Source organism: Camelus bactrianus, chromosome 16 (assembly GCF_048773025.1).
Source record: "Camelus bactrianus isolate YW-2024 breed Bactrian camel chromosome 16, ASM4877302v1, whole genome shotgun sequence".
NCBI classification, from domain to species: domain Eukaryota; kingdom Metazoa; phylum Chordata; class Mammalia; order Artiodactyla; family Camelidae; genus Camelus; species Camelus bactrianus.
Window position 1 is genome coordinate 41,482,577 of NC_133554.1, and position 21,853 is coordinate 41,504,429.

Below are 21,853 nucleotides of genomic sequence, written 5' to 3' on the forward strand. Positions count from 1 at the left end.
AAGTAGTACATATTAATGACTGGGACACTGTGCTATACACCAGAAACTGGCACACTGTAATTGACTGTACTTCAACTTAAAAAAAAGTAGTGCACATTACTTTAAGAAGGTTAAACTTCAGTAAAAAAGAAAAGTAGAAAAGCAGAATGAAAACAAAAACACCCCACCACGTAGTAAACTTCATTTCAATCCAGATTAGGCAGTCATATCAAAAATGATCAGGAAAAACTGCATAAGGCTGTAAGCAACAGAAAACAGTAACAGAAAACTGAATTAGTGAGATGGATGACTTGGTTGAGCCTCTTCTACAACACAGAAGGACAAACAGGCATGAAAATAATGGGGATGGGGGGTATAGACATGTGGAGCGAGAACCCTAATCTTTAAAAGCTATTCCAGAGAGATAAAGACTGATAGGACAAGAGTAATAATTTTTAAAACATGAGAAAGGAAGGGGGGGGGGGAAGGACAAGGAAACTTTCCTGAGTAAAAGAGAGATTTAAAGCCTGAGTATTCAAAGGACATGCTAAGAAACTTAATAATAAGAGACACTTTCATTAGAGATGGCCTTCCCAAAAACGGGTTTTGAAGGATTTGTTTTATTTTTATTTTTTTCAATGAGCCTGAGGCTTCATTTGTATTCAATGAGAAGGGGTGTTGTGATCAAGTAGCAATGCTGTCTTTGGCACAGAATGAAAGTACACCTATCAGACATTCGCCATCCCTGACCCAGGTTCAGTCTTTAATTTCCAAGGATAATGAGAAAAAATAATCCTGTAAGCATTAAAACAGTCAAACAAAAACAACAACAGCAACAACAAAAACCCACACACAGATCTGAATGGCCTCAGACTTTTCTGCCCCAAAACTGCCCCATCATGTAGAAGGGCAAAAGAAAGGCATTCTCAGATAAACTAAGACTCAGAAAGATAAGAAACAATTTTCCTTCAGAAAAAATATTACTTAAATATGTATCCCAGTATAACAAGATATCAGTAAAAAGAAAAATCAAAAGCATTGTTTAAAAGAAAAAATCAAGAACATCTTCAACAAATAAACGGCATTTTAAAAAGGGGAGGTGGGGAAACTGTTATACATTAAAAGACCCTTAAGAGACATATCAACCAAACACAAAGTATGGAGCTTGCTTATATTTTAATTCTGACAAACCCATTGTGAAATGACGTTTTTGAGATAATCTGGAGAATCTGAAAATGGACTATATGATATTAACAGATTATTAAATTTGATATGTATAACGTTTTGGAGGTTATGCTAGGGAAAAAAGCCTTACCAGTTAGAGGTATCTACTGAAGTATTTTCAGTTAAGATGAATGGAATATGATTTAAAACCTCCAAGAACAAAATTTGGCAGGGAGACAAAGATAATGATTGAAAAAAATATTGGCAAAATGTTGATAACTGCTTCAGTTACACAGTGATTCATTTATACTATTCTCTTTACTTTTCTTTTATGTTTGAAAGTTTCAACAGTAAAAAGTAAAAACAACAACAAAAAAACCCCAAAACAACAACAAAAAACAAACAAATAAAACCCAGGAACATAAAATAGATAAAACTGTATTAAAAAACAAATGGCATAAAGCAAAAAGAGTAAAAGACATTTAATTCTATTTAAGTGATGTTAATAGGATTCTGATATAATGCAAATGTCAAAAAGTAGTCATCAGAGGAAAGATACACAATGTATACATAATGTATATACACTGTAAAAACATTTAATGATAACAGGGTTGGGAGTATATAGTGGTTAATCTGGATACTACAGCATGGGTTTGAATTACTGGATATATGAGCTTAGGTAAAAAGTTTAATCTTTCTGGGTCTCATTTTCTTCATCTATAAGATAGAGATAATGACAGTACTAACCTCCAGGTAAAGTTGCTGGGCAGGTTAAACACTGGCCCACTGTAAGTCTTTAATAAATACCCACTACTATCTAAAATCTCATTGATACATATAAAAACTAGGAAATGGAGGAGTGGTAAGGAGTGGCACAGGAGGTGGTGCATGTACTTCTGGGGAGGTGTGGCAGAAACCACTAATTGTTTCCCATTATCTGCTCTTCTCTTCCCTTGTAACAGAACTCTTGATTTTTAGCTGTGCATATGATCTACCTAGAATAAAAATATTTCCCAGTCTACGCTGAAGCTAGGTTTGGCCATGTGACTCTAGTTCTGGCTAACAGAATGTAGGCAGAACTGTGTATGAATTCCCAGGAAAGGTGCTTAAAGAAAGAGGTGTCTTTTAAAGATTTTTAAAAATTGCCATTCCTTTTTAAAAACTGTTTCTACTTCCCACAGGCTTGCATACAGATGAAGTGGCTAGCATTCCAATAGCCATCTTAGACTCTGAGCGTCCTTGGAAATGAAAACCAAGTATAGCAGAGCAACAAAATAAAAAAACCTCAGTCCATGACACCACGGAGTGCCAAACCAGAAAACCTCTGGGCTTCCTCCACTTGAGACAGAAATCTATTTCTATTTTATTTCAGTTACCATCATTTGGGGATTTTCTGTTTCTTGCAGCTGAACATAATCCTAACTAAAATGACAGAAAGTTATATCCTATTTAATTCTTCTACTTGATAATTAGAGAAAAATAAAGTACTGTATTTTAAAAAGTAAAGATAAACAATGGGAATTAAGATGCAGTAAGTATGGAGATGCTGGTTGCACACACTGTGAATATTCTAAATGTCACTGAATTGTTCCCTTCAAATGGTTAATTTTATATGTTGTATGAATTTTACCTCAATAAATTAAATTTAAAAATACCGCAACACAGAAATTAAATGACGTAGTTCAAGAAATCCAAAAAACGAAACTCTCCTAAGTAACTTCAGAATCAAAAAGAAAAAATAAAAATGTTAATCAAAGTCTACTTAGAAAATGATCATTAGAACAGCACACATCTAAACGAATCAGAATGTGGCCAAAGTATGAGTAATGGCATATTCAAAGCCATAAAGCCTTTAAGTAAACTAATAAAAAACAAATGAACATAAAAGATCAACACATGTAGAAAAACAAAACAAGTCCAAGAAAAATAAAAGGAAGAAAATAAACATTAAAATAAAAATTAATGAATTAGAAGACAATAAATATAAGAGCTAGTCTTCGAAAACTAAGAAATAACTACTGCTAACAAATTAAAGAAAAAAATCAGATAACATAGAAATATAATTAGAAATGGAAAGCAGATAAAATAATGTATCCTTAATTTTTAATTAGTGAAGAGATTTTAAAAATGTGAAGATTTCAGAGAAATGGATGATTTTTTGGATATTATAAGTCAACAAAGTTGACACAAAAAGTGATGAAAAGGTTTCACATCCTGATTGTGGTGATATTATACTACTGTATATTTTTGTCAAAACTCATCCAACTAAACACATTGGTGGACTATTTACTGTATATATTTATGTTATATATCAATAATCCTGCCTAAAAATTTGACATTAGAACTAAAAATTCTGAAAAGATACACAATAAAAGAAGAAACAGAAAAAGGAGGTGTCAGTGTTTTTCTTTCCAAAACTTCTATAGTCTGAGATGCCTTATAGATAATAAGTTCCTTCAATTCACTTACTTATTCAGCCAATAAATGCTTATCAGTGGTACAGGGAAGGATCCATTCTCTAGGCACTGTTCTAAGCACTGGGGAGTAATACAGTGAATAAAATCAAAGTTTTACATTCTAGTTGGGGACAATAAATAAGCAAAGCAAAAACAAAACAAAATCAGTTGTCAGGTAGGTGATGGTAAGTGTTAAGAAGAAAAATAAAGTCCAGTAATGGGACAGAGAGTGTCTGGGATAGATTGTTCATTTTTATAGATTACTGGTAAAAAATTTTCTGATAAGGCTGGCTCCTGAACAGGAATTTGAAGGACATTAGAAAGTAAATACACTGTAGGATAATGATGAATGCAACAGAAGTGCAAAGGCCCAGAGGCATGAGTTGTTTCATATAACTAAAGAATAAGTAGGGCAGTTTGGCCAGTAAGGAGTAAGTGAACATGAGAGTGGTGGGAGATGTCAAGGCAATGAGAAATCAGAAAAAAGACATATAACTTTTGAAAAAGAGGTAACACTGTCATTATTTGAAGTGAATATACTTAGAAAATCCAAAGTGACTAGCTAAAAACACAGAATTAATAAGAGAATTTAATGTGACAGCTGGATATAAATAAGTTAGCTCTTCCCAAGTACTATTTAGAAGATATAATGGAAAAAAATCCCATTCACTATAGCAAGAAAATTAATGAAAAATTGTGGGAGACATAAAAATAATTGATATTTAGAGAATACTTTGTTCTAATAAGAAAATAAGAATAAATAAATAAAGAAAACTTATACCAATGTTCAAAATCTTTGAAAAATTTTTAAAGTGAATGTAATTCCAATCAAACACCATGAGGAGTGCTCGTTTTTGGCAGTACATATACTAAAACTGGAACAATACAGAGAAGATTAACATAGCTCCTGTACAAGGATAACCAGCAAATTTGTGATGTGTTCCGTATCTTTTACTGTATATTTGAAAGTTGCTAAGAGAGTAAATCTTAAAAGTATCATCACAAGAAAAAGAAATTTTTAACTATGTGTGGTGATGGATGTTAACTAGACTTATTGTTGCGATTACTTTGCATTATATCCACATAACTAATCATACTGTACACCTGAAACTAATGTTAACATGTTAATTACATCTCAATTAAAAAAAAATACCATGAGGATTTTGCAGGGGGAGTTAAAAGTATTTAAAATTATTCTGAAGTTTGCATAAAGCATAAGTAGGTAGGAAAAGCCAAAGGTATACTACAAAAAATACATTAAAGAAATGTGTGTAAACTCACATCACTAGTATTAAAACATATTACAAAGCTAAGGTAACTAAAACAGTAAAGTTATGTTTCAAGAATAGAAAAAAAAAAACCAGATGCTAGTATGCATCTGTATCTCTCTACATAGATTTTAGCATAGCATTTATCTATCTATCAATCATATGATGAAGCTCAACTTTTAGTTAACTAGGGACAAAATAAATTATTTAATAAATGATGCTATTTTATAAACCATTTTGAAAAATTAAGTTAGATCTCTATCTCACATAATTCAGGAAAATAAATTCCAGATAATAATTTTAATAATAATAATTTTTCAAAAAGTGAAATAATGAGAAGAAAACATGATTATTCACTTGGTTTGAGGTTAGGAAGATTTTTCTAAGCATAAAAACAAATTTCATAAAGAAAAAAATGGAAACATCTGGCTACACAAGATTTTAAATCACTTACATTTGAGAAAAATCTCATAAATAATGAAAGGTAAGGGACAAACTGTATAAAGTATTCTTAATATAAATGATTGGAAAAGGGTTTCAACCCTTCTTAGAAAGCCCTTTTCCAAAAAAAAATAAGTGAAAACTATTCCAAAAAGAAAAGGGGGGGAGGGGGGCAAAGGATGTTAGCCGTTAACTCCCTAAGAAGATATACAAATGGCAACGGCAATGCTCAAAAGTACCTGAAAATTTCTCTTTTAAACATTTAAAAAATGAGTTTATTAACTGTAGTAGTAATTCTCATTATTTCAAAGACCCACTTTATTTTTGACCTTAAAAAGGAGTAACTCAACTTGCTCACTATATTTATCATTTACTGCAAAAAATATCTACCATTCTTGATTCCAAGTGTTGTTCTGGCTATTTAAATTTAAAAAAAACAAACAAACTGATGCAAGACTTGAAGTCTGAAGATTCGCCATCCTTAAAGATATTCAAAAGAATGTGCCATGGATTCCAGAAAGCAGAGGTTCCAAAACTCTAAGTGGTAGAAATAGCACTAATATACATGTGGACAAATTTCTAAGTCAGCCAGTGCAGGAGTTCTGCTTCCAACGTGACTAAATAAGTTCCTACTGGATCAAATTTCCTGTGAATAACAATGATAAATTCTGGGCAAGATTACAAAACAAATATCCGAAGGCACTAGAGAGTGAACTAAAGCAGGCAGATTTGTGAGAGGTATTGACACTCAGAAGAAGGAACTGGGGCAGTCAACTTTCTCCCCTCCTCCCAATCTACAGGTTGAGGGCAGGCCACAGTTTATGGCCCCATACAGCACAGCTAAAACTGTGCTGAAAAATCTAGTCTTTAGTAGCCTGCAGAAACAAAGGACAAAGTTCGGTACAATCACAGCTGCTAAAAAGCAAGGGAGGAAATCTCATAAAGAGGGTAGCCAGAGAGAGGAAGCCCCATATTCTGTGTATACACAATACTCGAATTTCTGGCTGACCTCTGAACCATGCATGTGTAGATTAAATGTAAAAACAAACCAAAAAAGCAGACAAATAGAATGGATGTCTGACCTCCTACAGTTTGAGTTCAGTCAACTGAACTGCCTCATACACTAAAGCATCAATCCTCTCTGGAGGAATAAAACAAAATCCATATGACATTCATAATTCCAGGATAAAATCAAAAATTGCTCAATATACAAAGAAACAGGAAAATGTGACCTATTCAAGAAAAGATAGTAAACAGAGACCAACTCTGAAACGACACAGTTGTTAGGATTAACAGTAAAATTACTGAAAAAGTTACCATCATGCTGTTCAATGAGATAAAGGAAAAACATTGAAATAAATGAAAAGATAGGAAATCTCAGCAGAGAAACAGAAGCTATGAAGAAGAACCAAATGGAAATTTTAGAACTGAAACAAAACAACCCAATGATCCAATATCAGAAATAAGAAAGTCACTGGATGGGCTTAAAGGAAATGGAGACAACAAAGAAGTGAGTAAATTTGAAGTCAGAACAACAGAAATCATCCAATCTAAAGAGAAAAAGAAAAAGAAAAAAATTAATAAAGCCTCTGAGATTTGGGAGACAATGGCAAAAGGCCTAATGTATGTGTAACTGAATCCCAGAAAAAGAGAGAGACTGGAGCAGAAAAAAATAACTTCAGTAACATGTCTGAAAGTTACCCAGATTTAGTAGAAAACATTTTACAGATTCAAGAACATAGTGAGCCCCAAAGCAGGATAAATACAAAGAGAATCATGTCTAGACATATCACAGCCAAACTGCTGAAAACTAGGTAGAGAAAATCTACAAAGCAGAGAAAAATGACCCATCACATATAAAGATCATATATAGAGAACAACAATTTAACAAGTGTTGATGTCTTATCAGAAACTGTACAGGCCATAAGACAATGGATGAACATATTCAAATTACTGAAAATTTTCTACATCCAGTGACAACATCTTTAAAGAAGGAAGTGAAATAAAGACATTTTCCAATAAAAGAATACTCAGAATTTATAGCAAATTTGCCCTAGAAGAAAAGCCAAAAGCTCTTCAAGCTAAAAGAAAATGTAAATATCTGGGTAAATACAAACAACAGTTTTTCTACTCTCTTAAATTAAAAAAGATATATAGATATGTTTATAGCAAAAATTATAACATTTTACAAACTGGATATCAACATTCTAAAGAATGAAGTTGGTTCCTTACCTAACACCATACATAAAAATTAACCCAACATCGGTAAAAGACCTAAACTTAAAAGCTAAAACTTATCACCTCACACCAGTCAGGATGGCCATCATTTAAAAATCCACAAATGACAAATGCTGGAGAGGCTGTGGAGAAAGGGGAACCCTCCTATACTGCTAGTGGGAATGCAGTTTGGTGCAGCCACTATGGAAAACAGTATGGAGATTCCTCAAAAGACTAGGAATAGACTTACTATAGGACCCAGGAATCCCACTCCTGGGCATATATCCAGAAGGAACCCTACTTCAGGATGACACCTGCACCCCAATGTCCATAGCATCACTATTTACGATAGCCAAGTCATGGAAACAGCCTAAATGTCCATCAACGGATGACTGGATAAAGAAGATGTGGTATATTTATACAATGGAATACTATTCAGCCATAAAAACTGACAACATAACACCATTTGCAGCAACATGGATGCTCCTGGAGAATGTCATTCTAAATGAAGTAAGCCAGAAAGAGAAAGAAAAATACCATATGAGGTCGCTCATATGTGGAATCTAAAAAACAAAAACAAAAACAAAAAAACAAAGCATAAATACAAAACAGAAATAGACTCATAGACATAAAATACAAACTTGTGGTTGCCAAGGGGGAGGAGGGTGGGAAGGGATAGACGGGATTTCAAAACTGTAGAATAGATAAACAAGATTCTACTGTATAGCACAGGGAAATAAACACAAGATCTTATGGTAACTCACAGAGAAAAAAATGTGACAATGAATATATATATGTTCATGTATAACTGAAAAATTGTGCTCTACACTGGAATTTGACACAACATTGTAAAATGATTATAAATCAATAAAAAATGTTTTAAAAGAAAGCTAAAACTATAAAATTCTTAGAATAAAACAGGAGAAAATCTTTATGACTTGGCAATGATTTCTTGCATATGACACCAAAAGCACGTGCAACAAAATAAAAACAGATAAAATGGTAAATTTTATGTTACGTATATTTTAACACACACACACACACAGCCTTATCAGCACAGGGATTTAGCATTATTTAAAATGTTTGCTAATATTAAGTTAGTAGGGATAAAATTTGCATGTCTTTGAAGCAAAAAAACAAAAACAACTTTGTAACAATGTCATGTGGGGCTTATAATATATACAGTATATAATATACACATGTATGTTATAGTATACAATACATACCATATAATAACCATAATAATAAAAGACAGAGCAATGCGTAACTGGAACTGTATGGTTGCAAGGTTTCCACATTTTATGTGAACTGGTACAACAGTAACTATCTAGTCTGAAAAGTTAAGGATGTATAATATACAAAGCCACCACTCAAAAACTGTAAACAGAAACAGCTAAAATACCAATAAATAAGTTAAAATGGAATTCTAAAAAAAAAAAATCAAATAATCTAAAAGAAGTCAGGAAAGTAGGTATAAGAGGTACAAAAGGAAGAAAAAAATCAGAAGGGACAACCAGAAAACAAGTAACAAAATTGTAAACCTAAATCAGCCACAGAGATAATTACCTTAAATGTTAATACTCCAATTTAAAAGGAGGAGATTATCAGCATGTATTAAAAAGTAAGACTCAAATATATGCTGTCAATAAGAGACACATTTTATATATAAAGACACAGACTGGTTACAAGCAAATGGATGGGAAAAGATACACCATGCAAATAATAAATATTAGAAAGCTGGAGTGATTATATTAAATATCAGAAAAAAACTGGTTTCAGGGCATTGCAAGAGATGAAAGAGGGACATTTTCACAATAATAAAACGGTCAATTCATCAGGAAGATGTAACACTCATAATGGTGTATGTGCCTAGTAACAGAGCTTCAAAATATAGGAAATAAAAATGGACAAATTAAAGGGAAGAACATAAAACCCACAATCATACTTGGAGATTTTAACACTCCTCTCTCAGAAATTAATAGAGCAACTACATAAAATATAAGCAAAGACACAGAGGATCTCAACACTATCAACCACCTTGACCTAACTGATACCTATAAAAACTACACCCACCATACAAGATACATTCTTTTCATTTTACATAACAGCATGTTCTTCAAGATAGATATGTGCGAAGCCATAAAACATGTCTCAATAAATTTAAAAGGACTGAAATAATGCCGAGTATGCTCTCTGATCACAATGGAATTAAATTAGGAATCAATAACAATAAGACATCCAGGAAAATCCAAAATATTTGGAAATTAAACCCCAGACTTCTAAATAATCTGTATGTCACTACACACAGATCCTACAGACATCCAAATGATAGTAAGACATTATTATGAACCATTTTATGCCAATAAGTTTGACAACTTAGATTTAACACCAATATTACATAAACTCTTTCAAAAAATGGAGGAGGAGAAGGAAGTTGAACTTTCCAAGTCATTTAATGAGGTCAGCATAACTCTAATGCCAGAACCTGACAAGATATAACAACAACATTATAAATATTCCTCGTGAACACAGACACAAAGATCTTTACCAAAATACTTGCAAATCCAATGCAGCAAAGAGGGTTTATTCAAGTAATGCAAGCTTGTTTAAACATTTAAAAAATCAATCAGTGACTCTTAAAACTTAACAATAAGAAAACAACCCAATTAAAAAACGGGCAAAAGATCTGAACAGACACCTCACTAGACTAAGTGTACAGATGGCAAACATATAGAAAGATGCTCAACATCCTAAGCCATTAAAAACTGCAAATTAAAATGATAATTAGATACACTACATACCTATCAGAATGGCTAAAATCCAGAATACAGAAAATACCAAATGCTAGTGAGGCTGTGGAGCACCAGGAACTTTTATCTACCTAAACGAGTTGAAAACTTATGTCCACACAAAAATGTTTATAGCGGCTTTATTCATAATTGCCAAAACTTGGAAGCAATCAAGATGTTCAACAGGTGAATGGATAAAGAAACTGTGGTACATCTATTCAATGGAATATTACTCAGGAATGAAAAGAAGCTATTAAGGCACAAAACAACCTTAAGTGTATACCAAGTGAAAGAAGCCAATCTGAAAAGACTACCAATGATTCTGAAGGTTGTATGATTCCAACTATATGACACTCTGGAAAAAGGCAAAACTATAGAGACAGTAGTAAGATCAGTGGTTGCCAGAGGCTAGAGGAGATGAAGGGAAGGATGAATAGGTGGAGCACAGGGTTATTTTTAGGGCAGTGAAACTATGTTGTATGATACTATAATGGTGAATAATATCATTATAGATTTGTCAAAACCCACAGAACATACAACACAAAGAGTGAACCCTAATGTAAACTATGGACTTCAGTTGATAACAATGTATCAATATTTGCTCATCAGCTTTAACAAATGAGCTACACTAATACAAAATGTTAATAGGATAAACTATTGTGCAGGGATGGGGGAGAGTGTATATGACTTGAGTTTTCAAGCTCTCAAAAAGTAATAGCCATAAAAGAAAAACACGATAAATTAGATTTCATCAAAAGTAAAAAATTCTGTTCAACAAGACACTGTTAAGAAAATAAGCAGGCAAGCCATGGATTGAGTGAAAACATTCACAAAACATATATATCTGACAAAGTACTTGTATACAGAATACATAAAGAAATCTTTTAACTCAGTAACAAGAAAACAAACAAGTCAATTAAAGAAAATGGACAAAAGATCTAAGACAGATCCTTCACAAAGAAGATATACAGATGGTTAATAAGGACAAGGAAAAGTATATAAATTCTATATTAGTCATCAGGGAAATGCAAATTAAAACCCAGACCATATACCATTCCCCTTTCCCGAATGAGGATGTGGAGCAACCGGAACTCTTATGCACTGCTGGAGTGTAATATGGCACAATCATCTTTGGAAAAAGGTCTAACAGTCTCCAGTAAAAAGCATACATCTACCCATGTGACTCAGCAGTTCCAATCCTAGACATTTATCCAAGAGAAAACACATGTTCACAAAAAGATCTATGTATAACTATTCATAGCAACTTTATTCATAATAGAACCAAACTGGAAATAGCCATCAATCAATCAATTAAAGAATGGATAAACTATGACATATTCATAAAATGGAACACTACTCAGCAATAAAAAAGAATAAACTGCTGATAAATGTGACAACATGGAGGAATCTCAAAAACTTTATGCTAAATGAAAGAAGCCTTACTCAAAAGAGTATATGCTATAAGGTGCCATTTTTATGAAGTTCTGAAAAATGCAAATCTAATCCATGATGTTCCCCAGAGATTGCCTCTGGGAGTAAAAGTGGAGATAAGAGAGCATAATAATGAGATTCTATATTTTGATAGGTTTTGGGTTACATAGGTCCATGTATTTGCCAGAAGCTAGCAAAGGGACACTTAATATTTGTCTATATCATTGTATGTAAATTTTACCTCAAATGAAAAAGCCATGAACAAATGCTGAACTTTAGTTAATGATATATATGCATGCAGAAGGATTAAGAGAAAGTGAATTGATGACACAGATCAAAAAGAAACTGATAAAAAAAGAAAAAAGAGAAAGAAAAATACCATATGATTATCACTTATATGTGGAATCTAAAAAAAGAAAAAAAAAACAACCTTATTTACAAAACAGAAACAGACTTGCAGACATAGAAAACAAACTTATGGTTACTGAGGGGGAAGAGGGTGGAAGGGGATAAATCAGGAGTTCAAGATTTGCAGATACTGACTACTATATATAAAATAGATAAACAACAAGTTTATACTGTATAGCACAGGGAACTATATTTAATATCTTGTAGTAACTTATGGTTAAAAAGAGTATGAAATGAATATACGTATGCTCCTATATGACTGAAGTACTGTGCTGTACACCAGAAATTGGAACAACATTGCAAACTGACTATAGTCCAATAAAAATATATTTTAAAAAAAAAGAAACTGATGATGGATGGAGATGCATGGACAGACACATGACAAAGTAAGTACAGTTAGATGAAAATGGACAGAATCTAGATGCTGAGGATAAGCGAGCTCATTGTACAACTTTGCAGTGTAGTAAAATGTTGGAAATCAATTATAACACTAGAAAATAAGACAGTGTACATTTGGATGCAGTCGACATGGCTGTTTGTATTAAAAAAAGAAAATCTGTCTTTATCCCTGTTGCCTTCAGTAAATGGCTGTCTCACTAGTTATTAAGAAAAACAGAGTTAAGTGTCAGAATGCTGCTTTTGCCACCTAAAGGAAGCCTTCAGTTGTTTATGTCATAATGCTGGCTCTTACATAAATCCTCAAGTTTGAAAGGCTAGAAATGTTGAAAATGGAGAGGCAGTTTCAATACCCAGAAGGCAGGGCTGGGAACTGAGAGATATAAATCTGGCTCTGGCACTGGGTGGGGAGGGGGCAATGGCTAAGCTAAGTCAGAAGTGGCCAGTCACAGAGAGAGAACCTCTCCAGCTCCAGCAGTTCTCTGTCTGGACGTCAGCCCCACATACTGGCTTAAAACCTCAAGAAACTAGAAGATCTCACCAGTGGGATCAGCCAGAGCAGCTGAAACACATTCCTGTAAACAATAAATGTTTATCTGGGCAGATAACCTGGCAGATAGCCGTGTCCTGATCTTAGGCAACTTGAAACCCCGCAATGGGAGGCTGAGCACAGAAGGGTCCTTTGCCTTTGCCACACGGATAGGAAAGCAGAGATGGAAGGTGGTCCTGGCTCCTACTACAAGAGAGGCAGCAGGAAGCCACTCTGCAAGTGCCAGCTTCTTCTCTCCTGGGCGATGGCCAGATTCCCTTAAATACAGAGGGTGGGGACAGAGAAGTCAAGTCAACCAACACTAAACAATGCCACCGCATGAAGCTGGCTGTTACACCACAGCCCTGAAGGTATGAGGAGCTCTGGCGTGTTTGGCTGCTGCCACAGGAACCACACTGGCCGAGGGCTTCCCCGGGTCTGGGTGGGAGGCTCGTCACTGACTCCGGCCACACACACAGGCTCAGTCGCCACCTCGGTCAGTGGCAAACAGCTGCTGAGAGGGGAGGGGCAGACCCAGTGGTGCTGTGCTCTGCGCACAGCAAAATCTACCACTTTAGGAGACTCCAGACAGATTCATAAGAGCCATATGGCTTAAACTCCATGGAGGTACCAGGAGAAGGGGTTGTAGAGGGAAAGAGGCAGCTGGAAGAAAGGAATGGAGGTGTGTTGATGTTCATTGACAACTGTCTCTGCAAACAATTTTACTACTAGTTCTGAAAACCCCACTCCCTAATTGAGGGATGAAATCCTGGCACTGGTTATTCCTTCCATCTATGTGCCTCTCTGCCCTTACTGCTCTTGGGAGAGGAGAGGACAGGGAAGTGGAAGCCACAGTTTGCCTAAAGGGAAAGTTCAGCTCTCATTCAGCTGATTACAGCTGAGTTCTCTTCTAGGGAAGAGAACGGAGATAGTTTAACAAAGGTTCTTTGCTCTGAAATAGTACCAAATTAAGTCCAGCAGAATAAGGGTGTGGATCTGGGATGGAGCCTAATGGAGGAGTGTAGGAGTGAGAGAGAGAGAGAGAGAGAGAGAGAGAGAGTGAGTGTGTGTGTGTGTGTGTGTGTGTGTGTGTGTGTGTGTGTTCATCTGGGTGTGTGTTCATCTGGGTGTTTTTTTTCCCCCCGGAGTAGGGGATGCAGGGGAGGATGCCAATCCATTCTTCAGACTTCATTCGCACTTATAGCTCCTTTATAATCATTTCCTGAAAACACAGTAGGAAGAAAGTGGTATTTGGTCACCCCACCCTCCATCTAACACTGCCCCAGCAATCCAACTATGTGCTTTAAACGGAGAAGAGGCCAGCTTTTTGCCTTTGGCAGCACTGAAGGCCAGACATTACCAGCACTCCTGTGAACAGCTCAAGGCTCCACCCAAAGAAGACTGCACACACTGAAATCCAAGAGGAATATCATTCCAGCACAACCCAGGAGAGAAAGAGGAGAACTGAGGAAGCTGGGTGGGACAGTTGGGACACTTCTAAGTTCTGACACCAGAACACCCAAGTGGTTAGCACAGGAATTTTGGTAGAGTTGTGGTAGATCAACCCAAATGTTACAACAAAGAAGTTATCTGTATACACAAGGAGAGGAGTGAGAATGAGGCTGGGGTGTAGGCTAGAGGGCAGTAAAGTGGAGAAAGCATATTTAGAGAAGTGAGTAGCTACTGAGCTCGTCCAATTCCAGCCTATTTTCAGGAAAGGCTGATACAGAGCGGTTATGGGCAGGCCAGGACATACAGGTTCCAGTTCTGGTCTAGAAGCTGACTGGAGGGCTCCCCTGCAGGAGAATCATAATAAAATGTTTATACAAAGACACCACAAACCTACTGCTCCTGGCTGCCCAAGGCCAAAGGCATCTTCTTAAAGACCCATGTCTGAGAGCCTCTAGACTCTAAGACTCCCAATTTTATTTGTCAAGTTTTCCTGTTTACTCTGAGAAGATGTACAGATCTCCCTAGGGAGTCTTTAGAGAGATGCTAAGGAGGGGAGCAGGCCGACCACTGTGAACAGTCCTATGGACACAGCTCTTATGCATCCTAACAGAATGGACATGGAAAGGGAGTTTCCTAGTTTAATCAATCAATTCTAGCATTCATCCTTTATTTTCTGTTTCTTTTTTAAAATAATTTTTAAAGGTTTATTTTATTTTAGTTTATTTTTTGAAAGGGGCAGTAATTAGGTTTATTTATTTATTTACTAATTTTTTTTAACAGAGGTACTGGGGATTGAACCCAGGACCTCATGCATGCTAAGCATGCACTCTACCACTGAGCTATACTCCCCCCCCCCTTTTTTTTTTTGTGATGTGCAGGGATCTCTTGGACTCCTGACCCTCAAGGAAAATGGAATTGGGAGTACAACAATTCTTGGCATCTGAAGGCACTTTCTGTTGTCTGCTATTGTTTCCATGAGAATAGCATCAGTGTGATAAACAAGGTATAAATGCTTTAAAGTAATCACCATTTTCATTTCAAAAGGAACTTTCTTTTCGAACACTTGACCCATTTTGAGTGCCGTGGTCTCTGTTTATATGGAAGTAGGAAGAGGCAGAAGGAGTTCCATTTCTGCCAGAAGCAGAATCTGTCTTTTGCTAACTTTTTTGAAAGCAACTGGTTCTCTTCCATACTGAAGCAAACTAGACACTTTCAAAAGGAAAACAGAGGAGGAGACAGAACCTGATGCTGCATGACAACGTGTGGTCGTCTCATGTGGCAGAGAGAGAGACAGAGACAGAGATATCACCTGGAGGGACATACACCTTCCTGTAGGCAGGCCTCTATAACCATGCTTTTCATATGTGCAGTCATCCTGAGCCCAAAGATGATTCAGGTACTGCAAGGCCTCTCAGGTGTCACAACTGTCCAACGTTTTAGAAAGGAAAGAAAATCTGAGGATGATTCTCTAGGGCTGTGCTATCTAATACAATAGCCAATAGCCACATGTGGCTGTTTAAACTTAAATGTTAATTACCTAAAATTAAATATAATAAAAAATTTAGTTCCAATAAATATAAGACATCCCATGTTCATGAGCTGGAAGACTTAATATTGTTAAGATGACAGTACTACCCAAAGTGATCTTTAGATTCAAAGCAATCCCCATCAAAATCCCAATGGCATTTTTTTTTTTTTGGCAGAAACAGAAAAACAGATCCTAAAATACATATGGAATCTCAGAGGACCCAAAATAGCTAAAACAATTTTGAAAAAGAATAAAACTGGAGGACTCCCATTTTCCAATTTCAAAACTTACTACAAAGCTACAGTAATCAAAACAGTGTGGTACTGGCATAAGGACATACAGACTGGAAGAGAACACAGAGCCCAGAAATAAACCATCACATGTACTGTCAATCAATTTTTGACAAGGGTGCCAAGACCATTCAATGGGGAAAGGAGTCTTCAACAAAGGGTGTTAGTAAAGCTGGATATTCCCATGCAAAAGAATGAAGTTGGAGCCTTTCTTTACATCATATTTAAAAATTAACTCAAAATCGATCAAAAACCTAAATGTAAGAGCTAAAACTTAGAAAACTCTTAGAGGAAAACACAAGGGGAAATTTTCATGGCACTGAATTTGGCAATCATTTCTTGGATCCAACATCAAATATATAGGCAACAAAATAAAAATAAATGGACTTATCAAAATTAAAAACATTAGTATCCCAAAGGACACTATCAAGATAGTGAAACGACAACCCACCAAATGGGAGAAAACATTTGCAAATCATCTATCTGCTAAGGGATTGACAGTCAAAATTCATAAAGAACCCCTACAACTCAACCACAACAAAGCAATCTGATTAAAAAATGGGCAAATGACTGGAAAATAAATTATTCCAAAGAAAATAGTCAAATGGCATAAGCACATAAAAAAATGCTCAACATCATTAGTCATTAGAAAAATGCAAACCCAAACCACAATGATATACCACTTCACACTCGCTAGGATGGTTATTATCAAGAAAACCAGAAAACAATGAGTTTTGGTGAGAATGTAGAGAAACTGGAACCCCTGTGCACTGCTGGTGGGAATGTAAAACAGTACAGCCACTGTGGAAAATAGTTTGGTGGTTCCTCAGAAAGTTAAACACAGAATTACCATATAATTCAGTAATTATACTCTTAGGTATATACCCAAGGAATTGAAAGCAAGGATTCAAACAGATACTTGTACACCACTAGTACACCACAAAGTACACAGCAGCACTATTCACACTAGCCAAAAGGTGGAAGCAACCCAAGTGTCCATTAATAGAAGAATGAAGAAATAAAATGTAGTATATACAAGCATTAGAATATTATTCAGCCATAAAAAGGAACTAAATCCTAACACAGACTACAACACGAATGAGCCCTGAAAACAATATGCTGAGTGAAATAAGCCAGACACAAAATGACAAATATTGTATGATCCCACCTATATAAAGTACCACGAATACGCAAATTCATAGAGACAGAAGGTAGACAAGAAGTTGCTAGGGGCTGAGGGGAGAGGGGATTGAGGAATTTTTATTTAATGGATACAGAGTTTCTGTTTGAAATGATGAAAAAGTTCTGGAAATGGATAATGGTAATGACTGCAGAACATTGTGACTGTACTTAATGCTACTGAATTATAACAATTAAAAAATGGTTAAAATGGTAAATTTTTTGTTATGTACATTTTACCACAATTAAAAAATTTTTAAAAATCATTAAAAAAATCATTTCCTCAGGGGCACCAAGTCACATTATAAGTGTCAGCACCTGCATGTGGTTTATGGCTACCATACTGCACAGTGCAGAGTAGAACATTTTTATCACCGCAGAAAGTCCTACTGGACAAGCACTGATCTACAGCTATATTAAAGACCACCTGATCCAGTTTTCAGCAGGACCATCACAAATGCTGCCTCTAGTTGCCTTATCTCTTACTCAGTGCACCACTAGCCTGCCTACTTGTTACTCTGATATAGCCTCTCTAACCACTGTAAACCCCCTTAATGATGTGAATTTGAAAGTTTACAGCATTATTTCACAAGTGCTATTTCATTTAATATTTAAAACAACTTATGGGGGTGGTAGTGTTATTCCTTCTTCTTAGGTGTAAAAACTAAGGCCCACAGTCTTATAAGTGGGGCTGGGATTCAAACTCTTAATTTTGATTTCTGTGTTCTTTCCAGTTCGACACCACACTGCCTCTCAGAGGATTTTGACATTTTCACCACCAGTGACATCACCAAAAAGTATTCACTGAGTTGCATATGCCAATGTTCTGGAGGCTGCACAGAGGTGGTTATCCTCTCCTTAGAAGTTTCCAACCTCAAACATGCATCCCGGAAGGCTTCCTTTTCCAACTTGCCCATCTTAATCAACAGTAGCTCAAATATACTAGTTATTTAGCCTCAAAATTTTATAAAGATATTCAATTCTCCCCTCCTTTATCCTACTTATATTTAAGGAAACACCAAATCATACTATAATGCTGCTGCTGGTCTGAGCTAGATTCTCATCACCACAGTCAGTCTTAGATATTACACTGCTCTCTGACTGGCCTCTTTTACTGTTTCTTCTCTCCTAAACACTGCCACCAGATTAGTCCTCCATACCTCTAAATCTGTCACGTTATTCCCTAACATTTTATTTTTCATTAAAAAAATTTTTTTTACAAATATAATTTTAAAAATACTTTTTTTTTTCTTTTTCTTTTTTTTTGATTGAGGTACTAGGGGTTGAACCCAGCACACTAAGCATGGGCTCTACCACTGAGATATACCCTCCCCTCTTAAATACTTTTAAAATTTATTTCCCACAACTCTCTACTAAGGTAAGGTTGTCCTTTTAGTGCAGCCTACTCAGATTTGATTCCAAGTTTCTTGTTCTGTAGTCCCCTAGCACTATAAATGTATAAAACACATACTGTTGCTCAAATAATTATGTATAGGAAGAATAAATGGCATGTAGGCATTAGAGTAAAGACATTTAAGAAAATAAAGATGTATTTCCCATGAAACAAGTATAAGCAAGAGTATGTTCATTTTGGGAGTAAAGGAGTAAGGGTAAGAACATGGCGAGCTATTTTAGGAAGGAAATGATGGTTGCACATCAGTAATAAGTAATTTATTAATGTATATCCCCACACTAACAGGTCAAAAAAGAAAGACCGTATGTCATTAACAGACCAAGAAAAAATATTTAACATAATTTAACTCATTTATTTATGATGAAAAATAACCTCAGCAAACCAGGAATAGAAAGGAATATCCTAAACCTGATAAAGGATATTTATCAGAAACTTATGGCAAATAGCAGACAATGATACAAATTTAGAAGCATTGCTACTTAAGTCAGAAACAAAGTAAGGATTTCTGTTATTCTGCCGTCTATTATTAGAACTAATACAACTCAAGTTGATAGACAGAAAAAACAGCACTCAGATTTATACCACTAATAGTCAACTAGAAAATACAATATTCAAATCAGCAATAAAAGCTATACAAGGGTTTTACAGATTTGCAATGCACATAGCTGACAAAGGATTCACATTCAGACCTACGAATCTATATGAACCAATTAGAAGAAATAAGGAGAGAAAATGGGCAGAGATATGAACGTGGAATTCAAAGAAGAGGAAATTCAAATGGCTAATAAACATATGAAGAAATGTTTAAACCCTCTACTAACAAGGAAAATGAAAAATAAAACAAGATATGACTTAAAGCTCATCAAACTGGCAAAAATTAACTTTGGAAATGCCCAGTATTGGTGAGAATGTGGAAAAGTTTGAACTCGTTTACTTTCATAGGTAAATTGATATGATCACCTTGGAAAGCAATTTCCAACAGCTAGCAAAGCTGATGGTGAGTATACTTTACAAGGTAGCAATTCTGTTTCTGATATATTTCTTAGAGAAACTCACACATTAGTAAAAAAGAGACTGAAGTATTGTTGGTTTTTTTAAAAAATAATTTATTTTTAGAGGAGGTACTGGGGATTGAACCCAGGACCTCGTGCATGCTAAGCATGTATTCTACCACTGAGCTATATCCTCCCCAAGACTGAAGTATTGTTGGCAGTGGTTAAAAAGTATGCATCTATAAGAAAAGAGATCAATAAATTATGGTACATTCATAATGGATTATCAATTAAAATGAAAGAAACAACAGACATCAACATGAATAAATCTAAAAACTGTAATGTTGAGTAAGCAAAGCAGATGGTCACAGTGTGCCATGTGTACAAGTCTAAATGCACAAAATAGTACTATATTGTTTATGGATCTATACATATTTAAAAGATATACAGATATAATGCATTTAGATAGTGATTACCTTTACCAAAGGAGAAAGAGAAATGGGATTCAACAGGGTAACAGAAGGAGCTTCCATTGTATCTATGATGTATTATTTCTTTTAAAGCTAGGTGGAGGTACCCAGGTGTTTGTTAACTATTTTTCTTTATGTAAGAATCATTTCTTAAAAAAAAAAAAATCATTTCTTAAAAAAAAAAAAACCCAAAACCCAAACAATTGGGTAGAGATTAGGATCAGTTATCAAGACAATTCTAATTTGCAGGAGGGTGGAGTGCAGGCTCCATTCATGGCCATTGGTCCTTCTACTCTAAGGGAGGTAAAAGTGTAGCTCAAAGTGGTAGGTGCTGGAATAAGGTTGTGTGACTGACTAAATCAACTCCCAAAATTAGTCTCTTATCAAATTGACACATTTTATTTCCTCTGTGGTATTTAACACAAGCTGGATTTATTTCACTTATTTATTTCTTTACTTTTTTACTGCCTGTCTCCCTTTAACTAGAACATGAGGTCCATGAGGTAAGAGACTGTGTCTGTCTCATTCACCACAGAATTCCTAGAACCACAATAGTACCTGGCAAGGAGTGCTCAATAAATACCTAATATTAAGTCAGTGCCAGAAGTCAAGCCTACCAGAGGAAGTTAAGGAAAGATGTCTGACCCTGCAGAGAAGTCCAGGCTACATACTGACCGTCCTTTCAAGCACCAGTCTCTGTGGGGTGTCCATGGGGAAGGGACGTGGAGTGACAAATGGGTGGTACTCTCACCAGCCACAGACAGAACTACAACATAGGAGCTGGAGGAGTGGGAAGAAGAGAAAATTAAAAATATACATATTTGGAAACAAAACTTCCATTAATGAGATAAAGAAACTTTGAACCTCTGGATTCTCTACAAACACCTAATTAATCGCCTAGTACAATCTTCTCATGCAAGTTCCAACATGAGTTCACGGATATGAACTTTCTAAAGATCTAAAGCATGTCACAATCTCTTTTCCCAGCATCAGGTTTGGGAGAACAGAAAAATATCAGGAATAGAGAATGGAAAAGTAAGAAGACACATCAGATATACAATGCTTTTAACACAGTTTATGAATATTCCCGCGGAGGAGAATGGCATGCCTGTGGTGAGGTAGCTGGAAAGGCTCTTCCTGTGCCTGGAGATGAAGGCCACCACCTACCTTTAGGCAGTTACAACACTTCCCTCAGAGGCCCGCAGAGCAGCATGGCTCAGAGGGTGGGCACTGGGGCTAGATTTCTTGGGCTTGAATTCTGACTCTGCTATTTATTACCTGTGTAACCTTGGGCAAGTCACTTAACGGTTCTGCACCTCAGTTTCCCTAAATAAAAAATGAAGGCTAATAATAGTACCCACCACGGAGGGTGGTTGTGAGGATTAAAGCTCTTAGAATAACAACTAAGACATAGCAAGTCCTCAATAAACGGTAGCTTTTATTGGAATTA

The 21,853-nt window shown here is 35.6% G+C and overlaps 1 protein-coding gene, 1 long non-coding RNA gene and 1 other non-coding gene across 8 annotated transcripts in view; 2 read left to right on the forward strand and 1 right to left on the reverse strand.

Annotated features, from left to right (window-relative positions):
• Positions 1–8,159, forward strand: part of LOC141573634 (uncharacterized) — a 28,476-nt gene extending 20,317 nt beyond the window's left edge. The window contains exon 3 of the long non-coding RNA XR_012499572.1: positions 2,325–8,159. This is a non-coding gene — a long non-coding RNA (uncharacterized LOC141573634). The remainder of the gene's footprint in view (positions 1–2,324) is intronic.
• The window catches only part of SMG6 (SMG6 nonsense mediated mRNA decay factor), a 191,306-nt gene that overhangs the window by 43,107 nt on the left and 126,346 nt on the right, over positions 1–21,853 (reverse strand). The window lies entirely within an intron of this gene.
• On the forward strand, positions 4,444–4,551 carry LOC123617826 (U6 spliceosomal RNA). The gene has a single exon (XR_006726084.1). It is a non-coding gene; the product is annotated as a U6 spliceosomal RNA (small nuclear RNA).